Source organism: Bos grunniens, chromosome 4 (assembly GCF_055505025.1).
Source record: "Bos grunniens cultivar Pamir isolate PY7600 chromosome 4, Bosgru_T2T1.0, whole genome shotgun sequence".
In the NCBI taxonomy this organism is placed as follows: domain Eukaryota; kingdom Metazoa; phylum Chordata; class Mammalia; order Artiodactyla; family Bovidae; genus Bos; species Bos grunniens.
Genome location: NC_141168.1, coordinates 87,459,499 through 87,481,742, shown reverse-complemented (window position 1 = coordinate 87,481,742; position 22,244 = coordinate 87,459,499). Strand labels below are relative to the sequence as shown.

At 40.9% G+C, this 22,244-nt stretch overlaps 1 protein-coding gene across 9 annotated transcripts in view; it reads right to left on the bottom strand.

The window, feature by feature from the left end:
• Positions 1-15,766, bottom strand: part of LOC147374475 (phosphatidylcholine translocator ABCB4-like) — a 68,521-nt gene extending 52,755 nt beyond the window's left edge. For all 9 annotated transcript variants that reach the window (XR_015162798.1, XM_086397302.1, XM_086397305.1 and 6 more), the window contains exon 1: positions 15,208-15,766. The gene's annotated coding sequence lies outside the window, so the exon portion shown is untranslated. The remainder of the gene's footprint in view (positions 1-15,207) is intronic.
• Between the last annotated feature and the right edge of the window lie 6,478 nt (positions 15,767-22,244).

Genomic DNA, 22,244 nt, shown 5'->3' with positions numbered 1-22,244 from the left:
ATCTTAAATTAATTCATTTGATTTCTTATACGAAATAATTTCCAATTAAAATCAGCTTAATAAAGAATACTTTCACTGGACACCTGTATCACATATCACTTTGGAATTCAATTTTTCCTTGTCCAAAGACAAATGAAAATATTCAAGTAATGTATTTTAACATAAGTAAGCTATCGAGGCTTCCCAGCTGGCTCAGTGGTAAAGAATCTGTCTGCCAACACAGGAGATGAGGGTTCAATCTCTGGATTGGGAAGATCCCCTGGAGAAGGCAATGGCAACTCACTCCAGTATCCTTGCCTGGGAAATTCTATGGAGAGAGGTGCCTGGAAGGCCCACAGCGTCACAAAAAGAGTGAGAAATGACTTTGAACTAAACAATAACAGCGACAAGCTAGCTAGTAATCTAGACAGACAGTTCTACTTTACTGAAGCTATTAGATGTTTTAATTTCAAAGCTTATTTTTTTCACAGTTTTTAAAGTTTATATCCACTGATAATTACTAGAAAATATTTGCTATATTCCTCATGCTGTACAATATATCCTTGTAGTTTGTTTTATATCTAGTATAAACTATATAAAAAAAATTTGTTTAAGCATGTACCTCTTAATCTCCTACCCTTACACTACTCCTCCCCCAGTCCTCCCCACAACTGGTAACCACTGGTTTGCTCTCTGTATCTGTGAATCTAAAGGACGGGGGAGCCTGGTGGGTTGCCATCTATGGGGTCACACAGAGTCAGACACGACTGAAGCGACTTAGCAGCAGCAGCAGTAGCAAAGCTATATGATGTTTAAAACCCCCTCATTAGAGATTATTCATAAGGGTGGCTTTTTTTTTTTAAGAAGTGAGAATGCTTCTTTAGTTTACCTTCAACCTTGTTTTAGAAATATCCACTGCTACTATTCTTCACTAGTTGAACATAATTACCTCATTTGACAAACATCCCTACTATGTACCGCTGCTGCTGCTGCTGCTAAGTCGCGTCAGTCATGTCCGACTCTGTGCGACCCCATAGACAGCAGCTCACCAGGCTCCTCTGTCCCTGGGATTCTCCAGGCAAGAATACTGGAGTGGACTGCCATTTCCTTACTAGATACTGGGAATAAAATAGATGCTCAATAAACTATGATTCCTGGACTTGAGAAATGCACATTCCAACAGAAGACAAGAAGATAATTAGATTACAGCATAATGAGCACCATATTTATTAAAAAGTATTTTGGGATGAGGGGGGATAAATGGTTCTAACATTACTGGAAAAGCAGTAACAGTTAAATTTGGATTTACTGTAATAAATTAAGGGTCAAAAGGATAGAAATCAAATATATAAAGAGTTGACCCTTGAACAACCCAAGTTTGAAGTGCGTAAGTCCACTTATACATGGTCCATTTATTTCCCATTTATGTTACAGTGCTATATGATTCCGGTTGGTTGAATCTGTAAACACAGTCACAGTTTGGAGGGCTGACAGCATACACATGACTGTTAAACGTGGATTTCTGACTTGCGGAAGGTAAGCACCCCTAAGCCTCACACTATTCAAGGGTAAACTGTATAGAAAATGAAAAAGAATATATAACCAACAAGTTCATACCGAGAAAACTAAATGGAATAAATGAAATAAAAAAATAATGATACATAAGATTAAAAAGTGAACATAAATAGTAAATTGGTAGTCATAAACCCAAATGTAATAACATTAAATATAACTGGGCTAAATGCTCTAAATAAAAAATTAGATAAAATGTAAAATTCAATTCTATCCTGCCTACAAAGAGACACTTTTAAGGACCCAGAAATACTGAAAGTTAAGAATAAAAAGTGTATCATATAAACATTAACTAAAAGAAAGCTATTTTAACTATGCTAATAGCAAAAAAACTAGACTTTAAGGTAGGAACACTATTAGAGATAAAGAAGGACGTTTCATGATAACAGAGGAATGAAATCACTAGGAAGAGACCACAGTTCTCAATCCGTACCCACCTGGTAATCAAACAACAAAATATTTTAGCAAATAAATGACAGAACTAAACAGAGGAACAGACAAATCTACACTCAGACAGATCTGACAGATCTAACACATGTCTCTTAACATCAGGCTAAGCATACAACAAACTAGGAGGGATAGTGAAATTAGGAACACAACGGCATCTATAAAACATGAAATCAACAATGACAGAACACAGTCCTCCCTTGATACCTGCAGGGAATTGCTTCCAGGAACCCTGAAGAAACCAAAATCCACAGATGTTCAAGTTCCTTAGAGTTGGCCCTCCACATTGCTGGATGTGGAACAGGTGAATACAGAGGACTGTTTATCTTCTTTTCAAATGTATATGAAAGAGTTACTACAATTGACCAAATGTTGCATTGTAAAGCAAGCATAGATAAAAATGCAAAACTTTAAAATCTTTTCGAATACTCTCTGCACAGTGGAATTAAGTTAGAACTCAATAACTAAAAACAGAAAATCCTCAACTGTCTGAAAGTTAAACGGTACCTTTTAAAATAAACAATGAGTCAAAGAAGAAATCCCAACAGAAAGTAGAAAACATTTTAAATTAATTAATAACGAAGACACAAATTTTAAATCTGTGTCTGACTCTGCGACCCCATGGACTGTAGCCCACGGGGGTCCTCTGTTTGTGGAATTCTCCAGGCAAGACTACTGCAGTGGATTGCCATTCCCTTCTCCAGGGGATCTTCCCAACCCAGAGATCAAACCGGGGATCTCCTGCATTGCAAGCAGATTCTTTAGTGTCTGAAAAGTAAAGCCCCAGGGAAGCCCCTTGTTTGTTATCCCAAAGCAATGTCAAACAAGGCAATCTGTGGTCTAATAATGCAAAGATACGAAAGAAAAAAGGCTGAAAAACAATGATCTAAACTTCCATCTCAAGAATTAGAAAAAGAACAGGAACTCAAAAAAAAAAAAAAAAAGCAGAAGGAAGGAAATACTAAATATGATAAAGAGAAAGCAACAAATTAAGAAATATACAGAGAGGAAATTAACAAAGCTAAAGGCTGGTTCTCTGAAGATATTAATAAAATTTATATACTCCCAGCAAGAAAAAAAATGGGAAAAACAGAAATTACCAAAATCAGGAGAGAAAAATGGGAAATGACCAGATTTTTAAATGATAAAAAGATATTCAGAGGATATTGAGAGAAGCTTTAAATTTGGTAACATACAGGAATAGGTGTATTCCTTGAAAAACTCACTGAAACTGATAAAAGAATAAACAGGAAATCTGAATTGTTCGGTATCTATTAAATAAATTGAGTCTATTACTAAAAGACTTCCCACAAAGACAATTTGTGGTTCAGATTTCTTCCCTGGTGAATTCTTCCAAAAGTTTAAGAAAGAAATAATATTAACTGTACACAAATTCTTCTACAAAACAGAATAAAAGAACATTTCCCAACTTGTAAAGTCAGATAATCTTACTGACAAATCTAGACAAGGACACTATCAGAACAATCACAGACCAATCACTTTCATGAATGTGCAAAAATCCCAAATACAGTATCACGTCACTTAATGTAAAGATACGTAAAAAAGATAATACAGCACAACCCAGTTTATTTATTCCAGGGTGGGTTATCATCAAAAACTCAATTAGTGTGATTAACTACATAAAGAGAAAAAAGGAGAGAAATCATATGATCATCTTGATAGAAAAACTATTTGACAACATTTGTTGTTGTTTAGTTGCTAAGTCATGTCTGACTCTTTGCGACCCCATGAATTATAGCTCGCCAGCTTCCCTATCCTTCACTATCTCCTGGAGTTTGCTCAAACTCATTCAGCATCCACTCACAAAATTCTCAGCAATCTACTAGTAAAAAGAACTAAGAAAAACCTACTGCAAACATCATATTTAGTGGTAAAACTGTTAATGCTTTCTATAACACTGTGGTCCTTGGCAGTGCAGTAAGACAAAAAAGAAAAGCCATAAAGTTTAAAAAGGGAAGAAATAAAATAGGTAGAAGACACGACAATGTTTTCAGAATGCTAAACACACACACACACACAAAACTGCAGAAAATCTATTAGAATGAATAAGCACATCTGGTAAAATTGCTAATTACAAGAACAATATTTTTAAAAGCAATTTAATGTCTATATATCAACAAAAAAGAAAAAAGTTTTTAAATTATTGTAATACAGAGATATTAAATATGGAAGAACAAATCTAAAAAGATAAAATCTATATATTCAAAACTACGAAACATCTTTGAGAAAAATTTCAGAATAGCTACAAATACATGAAGGGATGGAGATTTTTTACTCATGGATTGCATTTAAGTCTTGTCAAGATGGCAGATGATGTATAGATTAAATGCAATCTTAAAAAAATTCCAGCAGATTTTTTAAATGGAAATTGACAAACTGATCCTAATATCTAGTTTGCAAAGCCCAAGAATAGCCAAGACAGTCTCGAACACAAAGCTGGAGAACTTATATTTCCAAACACGATATACTATAAAGATATAGTTATTAAACCAATATGATATTAGCTCAAGAACAAAGAGACTAATGGGACAGAAGAGGGAGTCCGGAAGCACACACACGAATGATGCCATCACCTTGTCGTTGTTCAGTCGCTCAGTCACCTGACTTATGACAAATGTGACACTTGAGTGTAGTGAGGAAAGCACGGTCTTTTTTAATAAATGGTACTAGGGAAGATCCCCCGGAGGAGGCCAGGGCCACCCACTCCAGAATTCTTGCCTGGAGAATCCCATGGACAGAGGGGCCTGAAGCGCTTCTGTCCACAGGGTAGCAAAGAGTCAGACAGGACTGAAGCTAGTTAGCACACCTCAAACTGATTTCCTAAGGAAAATATTTAATCTTGACTCCTATATTTCACAGCATAAACAAAAAATAAAGTCCAGGTGGACTGTTGATATAAATGTAAAGGACAAAACTAAATCTTCTAGAAGAAAACAGAAGAATATTTTCATTACCTTGGAGTACTAGACCAATTTCTTAGGCAGGCCACAATAAGCACGAACCAAGACAGAACTTTATGATGGACTACTTCACAATTATGAGTTTCTATTTATCACAACATAAAGAGAATGGAAAATCAAGCCACCAAATGGGGAAAGATACTTACATCACATAGACTCAGCAAAGATCCACATAGAATGTACAAAGAATTACACAAACAAAACATCAGACATTGCAAATGATAAACCACTTGAACTGGCATGTCACAAAAGAGACTCTCCAGATGGCCAACAGACTTATGGAAAGGTGCTTAACTTCAACAGAGACCAGGGAAATACAAATTATATAAATCCCCATGTGACACCCCATCAAACCACTAGAATCGCTTAAGTGAAGACAGAAAAATTTCAAGTGTTAGTGAGGATTAGAGAAACTGGAATTCTCATACAGTTGACCCTTGAGTAACATGAGTTTGAATTGCATGGGTCCACTTAATGTAGGCTTTTTTCACTGAATACAGTACTACACGGGTTTCCCAGTTGGCTCAGACGGTAAAGCGTCTGCCTGCAATGCAGGAGACCCAGGTTCAATCCCTGGGTTGGGATGATCCCCTGGAGAAAGAAATGGCAACCCACTCCAGTACTCTTTTCTGGAAAATTCCATGGACAGAGGAGCCTGCTAGGCTATAGTCCATGGGTGTACAAAGAGTCAGACATGACTGAACGACTTCACTTTTCACAGTACTACACAGTCAGCGGTTGGTACAATCTGAGAGTGCATGCTGATGCAGCCCACTGTGAAGTTACATGCAGATTTTAGGCCATGTTCAGAGTCAGCACCCCTAACCCTACTCCACTGTTCAGGAGTCAACTGTACACTGCTGACTACCATGCAGCCTGGTACAATGCCTTTGGAAAACTGTTGTATCCACTGAAGCCAAACATCTATATACCATATCACCCAGAAATGCCAGTTCATTTCAGTTCAGTCGCTCAGTCGTGTCTGACTCTTTGCGACCCATGAACCACAGCACACCAGTCTTCCCTGTCCATCACCAACTCCTGGAGTCCACCCAAACCCATGTCCATCCAGTCGGTGATGCCATCCAACCATCTCATTCTCTGTCGTCCCCTTCTCCTCCTGCCTTAAATCTTTCCCAGCATCAGGGTCTTTTCAAATGAGTCAGCTCTTTGCATCAGGTGGCCAAAGTATTGGAGTTTCAGCTTTAGCATCAGTCCTTCCAAGGAACACCCAGGACTGATTTCCTTTAGGATGGACTGGTTGGATCTCCTTGCAGTCCAGGGGACTCTCAAGAGTCTTCTCCAACACCATAGTTCAAAAGCATCAATTTTTCGGTGTTCAGCTTTCTTCATAGTCCAACTCTCACATCCATACATGACCACTGGAAAACCACAGCCTTCACTAGATGGACCTTTGTTGGCAGAGTAATATCTTTGCTTTTCAACATGCTGTCTAGGTTGCTCTTAACTTTCCTTCCAAGGAGTAAGCGTCTTTTAATTTCATGGCTGCAATCACCATCTACAGTGATTTTGGAGCCCAGAAAAATAAAGTCTAACACTGTTTCCACTGTTTCCCCATCTATTTGCCATGAGGTGATGGGACCGGATGCGATGATCTTCGTTTTCTGAATGTTGAGCTTTAAGCGAACTTTTTCACTCTCCACTTTCACTTTCATCAAGAGGCTCTTTAGTTCTACTTCACTTTCTGCCCTAAGAGTAGTATCATCTGCATATCTGAGGTTATTGATATTTCTCCCAGCAATCTTGATTCCAGCCTGTGCTTCCTCCAGCCCGTTTCTCATGATGTACTCTGCATATAAGTTAAATAAGCAGGGTAACAATATACAGCCTTGATGAACTCCTTTCCCAATGTGGAACCAGTCTGTTTTTCCATGTCCAATTCTAACTGTTGCTTCTTGACTTGCTTGCAGATTTCTCAGGAGGCAAGTCAGGTGGTCTAGTATTCCCATCTCTTAAAGAACTTTCCACAGTTTGCTGTGATCCACACAGTCAAAGGTTTTGGCATAGTCAATGAAGCAGAAATAGATGTTTTTCTGGAATTCTCTTGCTTTTTCCATGATCCAGCGGATGTTGGCAATTTGATCTCTGCTTTCTCTGCCTTTTCTAAAACCAGCATGAACATCTGGAAGTTCATGCTTCACGTATTGCTGAAGCCTGGCTTGGGAGAATTTTGAGCATTACTTTAATAGCGTGTGAGATGAGTGCAATTGTGCAGTAGTTTGAGCATTCTTTGGCATTGGAATGAAAACTGACCTTTTCCAGTCCTGTGGCCACTGCTGAGTTTTCCACATTTGCTGGCATATTGAGTGCAGCACTTTCATAGCACCATCTTTCAGGATTTGGAATAGCTCAACTGGAATTCCATCACCTCCACTAGCTTTGTTCATAGTGATGCTTTCTAAGGCCCACTTGACTTCATATTCCAGGATGTCTGGCTCTAGGTAAGTGATCACACCATCGTGATTATCTGGGTCGTGAAGATCTTCTTTGTACAGTTCTTCTGTGTATTCTTGCCACCTCTTAATATCTTCTGCTTCTGTTAGGTCCCACCATTTCTGTCCTTTATTGAGCCCACCTTTGCATGAAATGTTCCCTTGGTATCTCTAATTTTCTTGAAGAGATGTCTAGTCTTTCCCATTCTATTGTTTTCCTCTATTTCTTTGCACTGATCGCTGAGGAAGGCTTTCTTATCTCTCCTTGCTATTCTTTGGAACTCTGCATTCAAATGGGTATATCTTTCCTTTTCTCCTTTGCTTTTCACTTCTCTTCTTTTCACAGCTATTTGTAAGGCCTCCTCAGACAGCCATTTTGCTTTTTTGCATTTCTTTTTTTGGGGATGGTCTTGATCCCTGTCTCCTGTACAGTGTCACGAACCTCCATCCATAGTTCATCAGGCACTCTGTCTATCAGATCTAGTCCCTTAAATTTATTTCTCACTTCTACTGTATAGTCATAAGGGATTTGATTTAGGTCATACGTGAATGGTCTAGTGGTTTTCCCTACTTTCTTCAATTTCAGTCTGAATCTGGCAATAAGGAGTTCATGATCCGAGCCACACTCAGCTCCTGGTCTTGTTTTTGCTGACTGTATAGAGCTTCTCCATCTTTGGCTGCAAAGAATATAATCAATCTGATTTCGGTGTTGACCATGTGGTGATGTCCATGTACAGAGTCTTCTCTTATGTTGTTGGAAGAAGGTGTTTGCTATGACCAGTGTGTTCTCTTGGCAAAACTCTATTAGCCTTTGCCTTGCTTCATTCTGTATTCCAGGGGCAAATTTGCCCATTACTCCAGGTGTTTCTTGACTTCCTACTTTTGCATTCCAGTCCTCTATAATGAAAAGGACATCTTTTTTGGGTGTTAGTTCTAGAAGGTCTTCATAGACTGTTCAACTTCAGCTTCTTCAGTGTTACTGGTTGGGGCATAGACTTGGATTACCATGATATTGAATGGTTTGCCTTGGAAACAAACAGAGATCATTCTGTCGTTTTTGAGATTGCATCCAAGTACTACATTTTGGACTCTTTTGTTGACTATGATGGCTACTCCATTTCTTCTAAGGGATTCCTGCCCACAGTAGTAGATATAATGGTCATCTGAGTTAAATTCACCCATTCCAGGCCATCTTAGTTCACTGATTCCTGGAATGTCGCTGCACTCATAGGTACATATATTCACCAAAATACATATTCATGAATATTCAATTAGTAATAGTCAAAGAGTGAAAACAATGCAAGTGTCCTATTTAGGCAGAATGGATATACTGTGGTATATTCACATCACAGACTGGATTTGTTGAGTGTTGCCTCATTGTGAATTTGAAATGAATGGACTAATACATACCTTTTTCTATTTAGTTTATTTTGCTCAACATTATGTTTGTGAGATTCATCCTTTTTGTTGCACATAGCTGTAATTTAATGTTCAATGCTGTATCAAATTCAAAAAGAGGCAAAACTAATGGTGTTGAAAGCTAGGAGCATGTAGTAACTGAAGGAAGGGAAGGAAGAGATTTCTGCGGCTTTGGGTAGTGTTCTCTTTTATTAGTAATACTGTATTCCCAGAACTTAATTATCTTTAAACTGGAAGCTTGTACCTTTTGTCACCTTCACCTTTTTGCTAACCTCCCATCAACCTGTTCTCTGTATTCGTGGGTACGGTTTCTTTAAGATTCCACATATAAGTGGGATCACACAGTACTTGTCTTTCCCTGACTTACTTCACTTAGCATAATGCCCTCAAGGTCTATCCAAGTTGTGGCAAACAGCAGGATTCCCCCCTTTTCATGGCTGAATAATTTTCAATTGTGTATACACATCACATTTTCTTTATGCATTCATCAACTGATGGGCACTTAGGTTCTTTCCATGTCTTGACTATTCCAAGTAATGCTGCGATCATCATGCAAGTGCAGGTATCTTTCTGAAACAATGATTTTGTTTCCTTTGGGTAATGCACTTTTTTTCTTGAACTGGGTGCTGGATATAAAGCTGTGTTCTTTTTGCAAAAAAAAAAAAAATCATTGTACACCTATGCTGTGTGTACTTTTCTATATGCTTATGATAAATTAATGAAAATCTATATTAAAATATGGAAGCAAAGTGTAGCTAGAAACAAGGCTAAATACATCAGTATGGTGTTCTACATATGTGTCAGAGGTTGGCCACAGATTTAACACTGCTGCTGCTGCTTTTAAGTCATGTCAGTAGTGTCCAACTCTGTGCAACCCCAAAGACGGCAGCCCACCAGGCTCCCCTGTCCCTGGGATTCTCCAGGCAAGAATACTGGAGTGGGCTGCCATTTCCTTCTCCAATGCATGCTGCTGCTAAGTCTCTTCAGTCGTGTCTGACTCTGTGCAACCCTATGGACAGCAGCCCTCCACGCTCCTCTGTCCACAGGATTCTCCAGGCAAGAACACTGGAGTGGGTTGCCATTTCCTTCTCCCAATTTAACATTAAGATTTCTAATAGCTTTATGAGAAAAAGAGAAGTTGCCAGCTACACATTCATTTGTGCCCAGTAGATATAAGTAGATCAACTGCCTAAAGATACAACTCTTGGCACTAAAAAAAAAAAAAAAGACAGATATTTCTCATAGAAACCTTCACAAAAAGAAGACATTTTTTGACATAATAAACAAAGTTCTTGACAACAATTTCAAGAAGATCCACTGTGATGGCTTCTAATGCTGACACTCAATGTAGGCTGCTGGAATCTTACCAAAGCAAGCAGGGGCAAAAGCAACTGGAGACAGGACAGGGCAAAGCGATGCAACCTACACACTCAGCTGCTCTCCGGGCGGACCCAGGGATATAGTTTATAAACCTATAAGACTAATACAATAGTGGATAAGCTTCACATATTTCCCCCTGAATATCGCATCTCTCAACCAAGTTCTGACATTTATCAATCAGCAGTGAGATTAACACAATACCCTCTAATAAATGTGTAGCGGACAGCAATTTTCCATTATCAGTTGAATATGAAGCCAGTTAAGCTAGGGGAAGGGATAAGGATCTTCTGTGAATGCTGAGAAACTGACCTCTGACTATTAAGATGATCATCCTACCTCCACTGGGATCACCTATGATTAGGGCTCTAAGACTCTTTAGAAATGATACTGAATCTTCTCCAAAGCCGTACAGTAACAAATAATGTTGATCAAAGTACCAACCCAAAGTTCTACTATGTATAGCATTCATAAAAAGTGCTTCAGCCAAAAATATAATCACGATAGGCAAGGTATGAACAGTCTGCTAAAGCATTCTCAAGCAAAAAGTAACAAGGAAAGTAAGTCACTGCATTTAAAGTTATTTAGAGGATTATATCACCAATGATATTTGGTAACATTTCACATATCTGCATTTTAACCACCTTGTTCAAGTACAGGAATATATCTTTTTTTCCCCTGATTATTCAGCACCAGACGTTAAGAGGTTCAGAGTGCAAAAGCTCACTCACTGAACTTAGGTGTCTCAGTGCTTTTTTTTTTTTTTTAAACACTGGATAAATTTACTTATCTGCTTTTCTAGTTCACAACCAACTATAATGAGCATGTCAGGATGGGAAGCACAGAGGAAAGAGCTGGTAGAAACAGGCAGAGGTGCAGGAAATAACTGCTAACTTGGTAGGAAGAGCCAGCAAAGCAAAAGCAGACCAAGAACACCAAACACACCATGGGGCCATGTAGCAAACAGCGCTGTGTGCCTCAGGAGTCTCCAAGGGCAACCACCACACAGGGTACATTCACAGAAACAGATCCAGAGTAAAGTCACTTTTAGGGATTCTATGCCGAGTCTTTTTAATAAGGTAGGGAAACGTATAACGCTTTTTAAAAAGCAGTTTATCCACAACGCTTTAAATAGTATTCTTTATTGTAATATAAATCTGAACACTTAAGATTGTAAGCTTCAGTTAAACAGAAGACTTTACTCCACAAAAAATGCTGAGTAAAGCACTGCAGTTGACCGGAGAATTTTAACTCAAACACCAGTTACAAGAAAAATACGAGCATCTCATTTCCCAAACACATTGGAAAAATGAGGTGCTATTCAAATGAGGTTATCTGAATTAACATTCAAGTTATGAAATAGTATCTTGACCTATAGAAAACTAAGAACTATGTACACGTTATTAAAAGTACTTTAATTTTGAAAATCATCATTTGTCTCTACTGTGCTTACTTCCTCACACCATCTCCTTCAATCTTTCATTAGTCCTTTCCATACACCAGACAGGGAAGTTACAGCTTTATGTGGGAGTTTCTCTTAATGTATTGGTTTAGAAGTTTGCCAAATGTTATTTTAAAATATCTATGCACCTATATTTAAATGTATATTTTAATAATTTTTCATAAACTATTATTGACCCATGGAAAGAGAACTTATATTTTAATTCTCCTTGTCACCAGAACTAAAATTAAAGGAATATGTAAGTTTTTTCAATAACCTATGAAGCTTAAAAATGTAACTAGTACCTGATTTTCTAGGATGAAAAATGCAGGTTAAGAAATCCTCAAGGAATTTAACAATTTTTGTAAATGGTAGAGAATATGCAGAGAAAATATTAGTTTGTACATGGAAATAAGTCAGTTTATGAATATTTTAGAGTTGAATGTGGAACATTTAGAGACTTTGAGTGATCTATTTTCTATCACAATCTGTAAAAAAAATGATTAAAGACTACTTATTTGCTGAGATAAGTACTAAGTGTTTTCAATCTACAATATATCAATGTTCATGAAAAAACTGATGAAATAATTACACACACAATCACAATGAACCAAAATTCAATTCCTGACTATCCTACCTAACCAAATAACTCACTTCCAAAGTTCGAACTGTAACATAGTTCTTAATATGAGGCATTTTCAAACCAAAAGAATTGTGTGGTTATGTAATAGGGCTGTAAACCTAAACTGAGAGTATGCCTAAACTGTGTAAGGGGTAATGAAAAGCATTACTGTCTAAGTATTGATGCATATCACCTGTACTAATTAACCTGCAAAGAAGCAGGTTAAAATATCTTCCCACCCTCAACTAACACATATGCCAGAATGCTAGTCAGGGGTGGGGGGAGTTTGTTTTGGTTTGGCTTTCAATACTATTCCATTTTTCCAGAATACCAGTAGAGAATCAAGGTATCACAACATAGAAGGCACAATTCAAAATGTTTTTGTTTGCAGAGAAAAAGCACATGCCTCATCTAGCTACCATTCAGCATATGTCTACCAAAATTACCAATGATTATGTCCAATATTATTTTACAGATGAGAAAACTGAAAACAGATTTGTTAAAGGACACAATTAATGACAAAGTAAACTTAGAACTCAATTATATTTTCACTAAACCAGCTTCTTCCCAACTTAAATACGAAATCATGTCTGATCTGCTACATAAAAATTTAAAAATAAATTAATTAACAGATGTGGGTGAGATACCCAGGTTCTGATAATTCTGAAAGAGAGAAAAGCAAAAGAAATTCACAAATACTGATTTCTTTCTTTTGCAGAATTCAAGGTGAGGATACTTAAAACACCCAAATGGCCTACAATGACTTTTCCCCCCAAAACTAAAAGCCTTTAGACAAAATCTATCAAATAGATTTCATTACTAGAAAAGGATAATAATTGATATCCACCAACTATTTGAACATGAAGAACAGTGTTAGTAACATTATCCACATAAATAAATACACAAGTTGAAATCTAAGCCAGAAACTGAAATTTATTATAGCTACAATAATGAAATTTCTTTTAGCTACAATACTAAATTTATCATCAACTGCAACTAAAGTCAGCATGTATGCTCATTCCAGAGAGAAAAGAATAATTAGACAAACACAACAAAAATTCTGCTATCCCAGACAACTGCCCACACAAATCAGTGACTGAAATTTCTTAAACATGTAACTTAAATAAGGTTTAGATGTGTCCCTTTCTTTTCCTGCACTGCCTCTGCTGCCATGACAAAAATGGAGATGCAAAACAGTATCCTCCACTGATTTTTTTATTCATCGGTTTTTATTGTCTTTAAAAATTAGTAGAGTATAAAACGTCTCACAGTGTTTTACCCCAAATCTTCAACACCCACTGTTCTGAAGACTGCCACAATGATTGAGAGCAATTTATGTCAGCCCAGGTGTTTAAAGTTCCAGGCTGAAATATTTGGGTAATTAACATTATCCTACAAACACTCAAAATCACTTCAACTGCCACTAGTAGGCTGCAGTCCATGAGGTCGCGAAGAGTCAGACATGACTGAGCGACTTCACTTTCACGCATTGGAGAAGGAAATAGCAACCCACTCCAGTGTTCTTGCCTGGAGAATCCCAGGGATGGGGGAGCCTGGTGGGCTGCAGTCTACCGGGTCACACAGAGTCGGACACGACTGAAGTGACTTAGCAGCAGCAGCAGCCACTAGTACGTAACAAAACTCTCCCAAACAAAAACTGTAAGAAAGTTAGCCTTGTTTACTGTTCTATTTACCTAACTTAAAAACACTGCCTAGACGTAAAAAAAATTTCATACAACCTATCTTCCTCAAAAGGTTGCATCCTAAACAGCACAAATGTCAATTCAAAAGATTCCATGTTAATATTTTACTGTTTATAACTCCAAGTGCCATAAAAGTCAGTGAGGCAGGTCTTCGTACCAGAGGGGTGAATAGCTGTTAAGTACAATGCAATTAAAAAAAAAAAACCTGCTCAAAGTTACTGAATATAAGCCCGAGTATAAATATCTATATTCTGCTTAACATGCTAGACACATCTTTTTTTTTAGACACATCTTTACATAAGGAAAAGAAAAAAAAAAAACATGTAAATTGTAAAGGAGGGAAAGGTCTCCTCATTCTCTTATTCTTACAGGATTTTTGATGGCTAAGGAAGAGTTTCATGCAACAAACTACTTTTACAACAACTTGATGGCTCAATGACCTTCCTAAGAAACGGATGCTTAGGACTACCATGGATTTAATACCCAGAAACAAGACTTAAACAAAATGTCAGCATGCTAAAAGTCAGTTATTTCTGAATACAAGGCTGGTTGAAAGTAATTTCTAAATACATTTTTTAAAGTAAGGGAATATTACGATTATAGTTACAAAACAAAGAAAGGCAAAACTTGAAATAAATCACCGACTAGGTATCCTCCACAGTCCTACTCTTGGTATCAATTGCAGAAATATCAGTAACACTGCAATTTAGAGTGCAGAGGACAAGGAAACACATACACACGCGGCTAGCATGGAGTAGGCACTCACTATCTGTGGCACGAAACGTCAATGTATGTGCAAACAATCAAAAACAGAAAACAAAACGCACTCCGATTTTGAGGCAACACAGTCAACAATTACTTGAGGAAAAGCTGCCTGACAGCTTAACGCGCACTAAAAGGAAACGGCTCCTCCTCCCTGCCCTCCTCTTTCACTCAGACGCTAGATTGTACATTGAAAACAAATCCTCCCCGAGCCCCGCCCCAAGCCCTACCCTCAGCGGCTCCCAGCACTGAAACTGACGGAAAGTCCGGGGCCTTGGCGGAGCCCAGACCGGCCCCACTCAGGACGCTCTGGCCGCGGACACGCCCGGAGCGGCGGCGGCAGCCGGGGCTCCAGCCGGTTGTCTCCGGGACCCCCAGGGTCTAGCGCTCTCCCCAGCCCGCGGCGCCGGCGGCCCCCTCCTCTGTCCCCGAGCGGCGGGCCGCGCCGTACCTGCACACCGTGATCAGGTTCCTCCTCTCCACGGCGGCGTTGCGGGCGCTCAGGCTCTTCGGGACTGCCGCCCCCCTTGGCCGAGGCTCCGTCCCAGGCCCCCCAGGCTCCGGAAGGCCATGGCGGGCTGAACCCCAGACCCTTTTGTCTCGTGCGACCCCGCCCGCCCCCCCACACCTGCTTCCCTGGGCTTTTGCTCGGCTTGCGGCCGTGGGGACGCGGGAGGGTGGCAGGGAAAGGAAGGCGGACGGAGGGAGGGTGTGGAAGACGATGGAGGACTCGTACTCGGGCACTGGCGGCTGGCGCACCGCACCAGAGCTCTACACAAATACACACACTCACGAGCGCACACGAACGCACCAGCCCCGCTCTCGCGCGCACCGCCAGGAGCCGGGCTGCGCGTGCGGTTCGGCGTCGGCCGCTCCCCTACTTCCCCAGAGAACTCGGCGCCGCACACGAGCGTGCCCGCTGGCCCCGCACGCCCAACCACCCGCACTCAGCCTCCACTCGCGCCCCAGCAGCGGACGCCACGGGGAGCCACGGGCCTCGCGCGCGCAGCCCCGCCCTCTCTGCACCTATCGAGCCAATGCCGCCCCAGCTGGAGCCAATCGCCGCGCGCGAGGGGCGGGGCTGCCGCGCGGACCTTTAAAGCTACCTGCTAGAGCCCGCCCCGGCGCGTGGGCAGCTGTCAGGAGGCCGGGCTCGAGCTCGCCACCCGTGTGCTGCAAGCAGTCTGCACACTGGGGAGCAGCGCCCCAGGTGGCCTGGGGATTGTGGGATGCGGTGCTCAGGAGTGCCCCGGGAACATTGCCGACCCTTTCCCGGAGCTCAGCTAATAGCTGGGATCGCTAGCTCTGAGGGCTGACCCTATTGCCGGAATCCGACTCCCCAGCCTAGGGGCATCCGTAGCTACAATGCCGAGTCTGCACTAGCTCCGGCTCCCTCACCTGACCCAGGGCCTGACTTCCAGGAAGGGAGCGGATTTTGTTGGTAGTGGTGTGTGTGTGCGCGCGCAGGGGTTTTGGTGGTGGTGGTGGTGGTGGTGTGTGTGTGTGTGTGTGTGTGGTGGTGGTGGTGGTGTGCGTGTGTGTGTGGTGGTGGTGTGTGTGTGTGTGTGGTGGTGGTGTGTGTGTGTGTGTGTGGTGGTGGTGTGTGTGTGTGTGGGTGGTGGTGGTGTGTGTGTGGGTGGGTGGTGGTGATGGTGGTGTGTGTGTGTGTGTGGGTGGTGGTGGTGTGTGTGGGTGGGTGGGTGGGTGGTGGTGGTGGTGTGTGTGTGGGTGGGTGGTGGTGGTGGTGTGTGTGTGTGGGTGGGTGGTGGTGGTGGTGGTGGTGGTGTGTGTGTGTGTGTGTGTGTGGTGATGGTGGGGGTGTGTGTGTGGGGGTGTGTGTGTGTGTGTGTGTGTGCGCTCGCGCGCTAACGCCCTCCCCTGGCCTGATAGACAACTGCAAGTAGCACAAGGAGGGAAATTGCCAGCCGAACATCCCTCCTGGGGCGTCTTGGTGAGATTTTGACGTCACTTCGCTCCTGTCTTAGCCCCCAGCATGGCCTGCAGCCCGGAGTGACCGCCCACAGAAGAAGTGCGCCGCAAGTGTACACTGCACCTTTCGCCCTTCTCCAGTCCTGGGCAGTGACCCCGGAATTAGGAGCGGGGAGCGGAGAGCCTCCGGGCAGTTCGGCCTTGGCTCGGCTGGGCTGCTTCCCAGAGATGAGGCAAGGAGTGCTATCCACAGCGCGACCGTTGGGGACCTAGCGCCCACTTTCCAGAGGTTCTCCACCTCTGACCTTACCAACAGGGAGGTCCTGGCTTTGACCCCGAGTTCTCGGGCGCTCATCTAGGTTGGCCATTCATCTCTCTGCATCAGTATGCCCGGATTTTAGAGTGAAGTCCTTACTCACACCTGTCCCTATGAGACCTAGCTCGCTGCTGTGCAGAAAACTGGTTTTCAATAAATGTTCGTTAAATGTAACTTGAAGTCACATTTGACATTAATATGCTCTGATTTTACAGTTTTGGTGGCTCCAAAAACCATTAAACTTTCAGCTCTGATGTTGACATTCCTGTCAAAGAAAATTATAAAATAGATATAGTGTAGGTATCTCTGTACTTCTTGTATATTACACAAAGTACTACCGGAGGTACTGTTACTGTACGTTGAACGCTTTTAAAACAGAGCTTTGTATATTAAAGCTGTAAATTATTAATTTCCAAGTTTGTAAAAAACTTTTAATCTGTATTTGAAATCATCAGGGCAAAGACTGAGCCCTTTCATCCACTCAGCCTAATCACAGTATTAATAGAATGAAAAGACCGTATAGAAAAAAACTGTCACAACTAATTTATTACAATAAATATTAAGACATTAAAATTATAATAAACAATGTAGACTTTAAACATGATCTTTCACATAAAAGTAGGAGGTTTTTCCAGGTCAGTGCACTGGTTGCCAAACATTTCTTGTCTGCTCTGTAATGAATGACATAGAGGCTTGTAAGGAAGTTTATCCTACTCAAATCAAAATTGTTATTTAAATACAGATGAAAACTGCATAGAGAAAAGAATGGGAAGCTATCAGTTATCAAGAAAATTCCATACTGGTTTGTCCTGCAGGAGGGAGAGAACACACATGTCTGAAACCCTTATCAGAAAGACAAAACTGAGTGGTCATGTCAAATAGAGAAAAGTGAGATGTTCTTATTCTTAAAATTGGCTTCCTAGCCTTTCAAGTACATTTTCATGTTACTTGTACTACAAATTTACAGTTATGACTGAAGACTTAGTAAAACTCCATCTTACATGATTAGGTAATAATGTTCTTTTTCAAAAGATACTTTTACTGGGATTCAGTTGATGGCACTTGCTGCACAAGATTTCGCTTAAACCTTCTTTTCTATGCACAGCGTGTCATTAAACCGCCACATGTGGGCCTTATTTGATAAAGCTTTTTTCTTAATTACCTTGAACTATATGTTGTGGGTCTCATTCTTTCTTCAGATCACTAACCTGGGAGATAATAAATCAATTATATTCCAGTGCAAAGTACAATACTTCTATAGAAGCACATGAGTTTTCACATTATGTTTTGAACTATTTTGGCACCCATTGCAATTCTTTATTAATCCAAGAGGCACAAAGGTTATTCAGGGATGTAAAAAGACACAGTAAAAATAATGAGAACAGTAAATGCCAAATTTCACCTACAAGGACTCCATAGAACTCAGTGGGTAGATTATACTCATTCACCATTTCTCCAATCTCCTTGTTTTCCCCATCAAAAAAGACAAAAAATTTAAGAAGACAAAATTCCAATTGTAACACATAAAATGTCCTCAAATCTAAAATAAGCCAGAGAGACTACCAAATCATCATTTATAATCTCAAAGAAGTGGACTTTCTATGTATACCCAAGCCCAGCAGCCATACAGAAAAGATTGATAAAACTGAAGACACACTTTTTTTAATATATGAAGCAAGTTTCACCATAAACACAAAGGAAAAGTAACAGACTGAGAAAACATATTTGAAATTCACATCATGGACAAAAAGCTAATTTCCTTTTATACACAATGTTCCTGCAGATCAATAAGCACTGTTTCAGTAGAATAATGAAGGTGGAAGCCAAGTAGGAGACTAAAAGAGTGGGAACTGAGAATCACACAACTCTCTTTAAAGTTTATTATAAAGGGGGAGAAAAGGGGGGAGTGACATAGGGAAATGTTGAGTAAAGGGATGTTGGTATTCTATCCCTACTGTTGTGTTGTTTGTTTCCAAAGAAATGACGTGAGCACATTTTAAAGCTGATGGAATGAATCCACCGGTAAGGAAATGTTAGTAATGCAAGAGAGGAAAAATGATCAGAAATGAGAATATGGAAAAGCAATGGGATCCAACGCATAGGTAGATGGATTGAGCTTTGGTTCAAGATACTAATTCTCAGTTGTAACCATAGAGAAATGTGGGAGCCCAGGTGCAAACATAAGTAATTTTAAGCTTTTATTATTAGAAAGATGAGGAATTTCCTATCTGGTAACTTCTGTTTTAACTTCAAAATAGAAGACAAAGCCACTGGTTGAAAAATTCCAACAGTCCATCTTACACTGAATGGTGAAATAAGTTGACTAATGAAATTTAGGACTCCTCGTCAGGGTCGGAGGACCAATTTAAGATTGATGAGCGCTTCCCTGATGGCTCAGATGGTAATGAATCTCCAGCAGTGCAGGAGACCCAGTTGGATCCCTGGATTGGGAAAATCCCCTGGAGAAGGGAATGGCAACCCACTCCACTATTCTCGCCTGGAGAATTCCATGTATAGAGGAGCCTGGCAGGCTACAGTCCATGGGGACACAAAACTGGGCACAACTGAATGACTAATATATTTTCTTTTAAGGTTCATGATGATGAATTTATAGTGAGCCCTATCTATCCTATTGCGTGATTTTCCTTGATATTTTTGGTGTTGTAGTCATCTCAGGCTGCCATAACACCATAGTCTGGAAGGCTTAAATGATGCAGATCTATTTTCTCAAAGTTACAGAGGCTGAGAAGTCCAAGATCAAAGTACCAGCCAGTTTGGTTCCTGGTGCTGGGAGGGACTGGGGGCAAGAGGAGAAGGGGACGACAGAGGATGAGATGGCTGGATGGCATCACTGACTCGATGGATGTGAGTCTCAGTGAACTCTGGGAATTGGTGATGGAAAGGGAGGCCTGGCATGCTGTGATTCAGATCAGATCAGATCAGATCAGTCACTCAGTCATGTCCAACTCTTTGCGACCCCATGAATCCCAGCACGCTAGGCCTCCCTGTCCATCACCATCTCCCGGAGTTCACTGAGACTCGCGTCCATCGAGTCAGTGAGGCCATCCAGGCATCTCATCCTCTGTCGTCCCCTTCTCCATCTGCCCCCAATCCCTCCCAGCATCAGGGTCTTTTCCAATGAGTCAACTCTTCGCATGAGGTGGCCAAAGTACTGGAATTTCAGCTTGAGCATCATTCCTTCCAAAGAAATCCCAGGGCTGATCTCCTTCAGAATGGACTGGTTGGATCTCCTTGCAGTCCAAAGGACTCTCAAGAGTCTTCTCCAACACCACAGTTCAAAAGCATCAGTTCTTCAGCACTCAGCTCTCTTCAACAGTCCAACTCTCACATCCATACATGACCACAGGAAAAACCATAGCCTTGACTAGATGGACCTTTGTTGGCAAAGTAATGTCTCTGCTTTTGAATACGCTATCTAGGTTGGTCATAACTTTCCTTCCAAGGAGAAAGTGTCTTTTAACTTCATGGCTGCAATCACCATCTGCAGTGATTTTGGAGCCCCGAAAAATAAAGTCTGACACTGTTTCCACAGTTTCCCCATCTATTTCCCATGAAGTGATGGGACTGGATGCCATGATCTTCGTTTTCTGAATGTTGAGCTTTAAGCCAACTTTTTCACTCTCCACTTTCACTTTCATCAAGAGGCTTTTGAGTTCCTCTTGACTTTCTGCCATAAGGGTGGTGTCATCTGCATATCTGAGGTTATTGATATTTCTCCCGGCAATCTGATTCCAGCTTGTGCTTCTTCCAGCCCAGCGTTTCTCATGATGTACTCTGCATAGAAGTTAAATAAACAGGGTGACAATATACAGCCTTGACGAACTCCTTTTCCTATTTGGAACCAGTCTGTTGTTCCATGTCCAGTTCTAACTGTTGCTTCCTGACCTGCATACAGGTTTCTCAGGAGGCAGATCAGGTGGTCTGGTATTCCCATCTCTTTCAGAATTTTCCACAGTTTATTGTGATCCACACAGTCAAAGGCTTTGGCATAGTCAATAAAGCAGAAATAGATGCTTTTCTGGAACTCTCTTGCTTTTTCCATGATCCAGCGGATGTTGGCAATTTGATCTCTGGTTCCTCTGCCTTTTCTAAAACCAGCTTGAACATCAGGAAGTTCATGCTTCACATATTGCTGAAGCCTGGCTTGGAGAATTTTGAGCATTACTTTACTAGTGTGTGAGATGAGTGCAATTGTGCGGTAGTTTGAGCATTCTTTGGCATTGCCTTTCTTTGGGATTGGAATGAAAACTGACCTTTTCCAGTCCTGTGGCCACTGCTGAGTTTTCCACATTTGCTGGCATATTGAGTGCAGCACTTTCACAGCATCATCTTTCAGGATTTGGAATAGCTCCACTGGAATTCCATCACCTCCACTAGCTTTGTTCGTAGTGATGCTTTCTAAGGCCCACTTGACTTCACATTCCAGGATGTCTGGCTCTAGGTGAGTGATCACACCATCGTGATTATCTGGGTTGTGAAGATCTTTTTTGTACAGTTCTTCTGTGTATTCTTGCCATCTCTTCTTAATATCTTCTGCTTTTGTTAGGTCCATACCATTTCTGTCCTTTATCGAGCCCATCTTTGCTCCATCCTTTGGTATCTCTGATTTTCTTGAAGAGATCTCTAGTCTTTCCCATTCTGTTGTTTTCCTCTATTTCTTTGCATTGATCTCTGAAGAAGGCATTCTTATCTCTTCTTGCTATTCTTTGGAACTCTGCATTCAGATGTTTATATCTTTCCTTTTCTCCTTTGCTTTTCGCTTCTCTTCTTTTCACAGCTATTTGTAAGGCCTCCCCAGACAGCCATTTTACTTTTTTGCATTTCTTTTCCATGGAGATGGTCTTGATCCCTGTCTCCTGTACAATGTCATGAACCTCATTCCATAGTTCATCAGGCGCTCTATCTATCAGATCTAGGCCCTTAAATCTATTTCTCACTTCCACTGTATAATCATAAGGGATATGATTTAGGTCATACCTGAATGGTCTAGTGGTTTTCCCTACTTTCTTCAATTTCAGTCTGAATTTGGCAATAAAGAGTTCATGGTCTGAGCCACAGTCAGCTCCTGGTCTTGTTTTTGTTGACTGTATAGAGCTTCTCCATCTTTGGCTGCAAAGAATATAATCAATCTGATTTCGGTGTTGACCATCTGGTGATGTCCATGTATAGAGTCTTCTCTTGTGTTGTTGGAAGAGGGTGTTTGTTATGACCAGTGCATTTTC